Here is a 453-nt window from a genome sequence, read left to right on the forward strand (position 1 = left end):
CATCAGCCTCAGCAGGATTTGAACTCAGAATGTAGTGATGGGCGAAATACTTATTTCTTTATTGCCCTCAAGGAGCTAAACATAGAGGGGACAAACAAGGACAGAGAAAGGTATTAAGTCGATTACATCAACCCCAGTGTTCAACTGGTACTTAATTTATTGACCCTGAAAGGATGAAAGGCAAAGTTGACCTCGGCGGAATTTGAACTCAGAACGTAACGGCAGACGAAATACCGCTAAGCATTTCGCCCAGTGTGCTAACATTTCTTATTTCTTTATTGCCCACAAGGAGCTAAACATAGAGGGGACAAACAAGGACAGAGAAAGGTATTAAGTCGATTACATCGACCCCAGTGCGTAACTGGTACTTAATTTATCGACCCCGAAAGGATGAAAGGCAAAGTTGACCTCGGCGGAATTTGAACTCAGAACGTAACGGCAGACGAAATACCG

Source organism: Octopus bimaculoides, chromosome 9 (genome assembly GCF_001194135.2).
Source record: "Octopus bimaculoides isolate UCB-OBI-ISO-001 chromosome 9, ASM119413v2, whole genome shotgun sequence".
Taxonomy (NCBI): domain Eukaryota; kingdom Metazoa; phylum Mollusca; class Cephalopoda; order Octopoda; family Octopodidae; genus Octopus; species Octopus bimaculoides.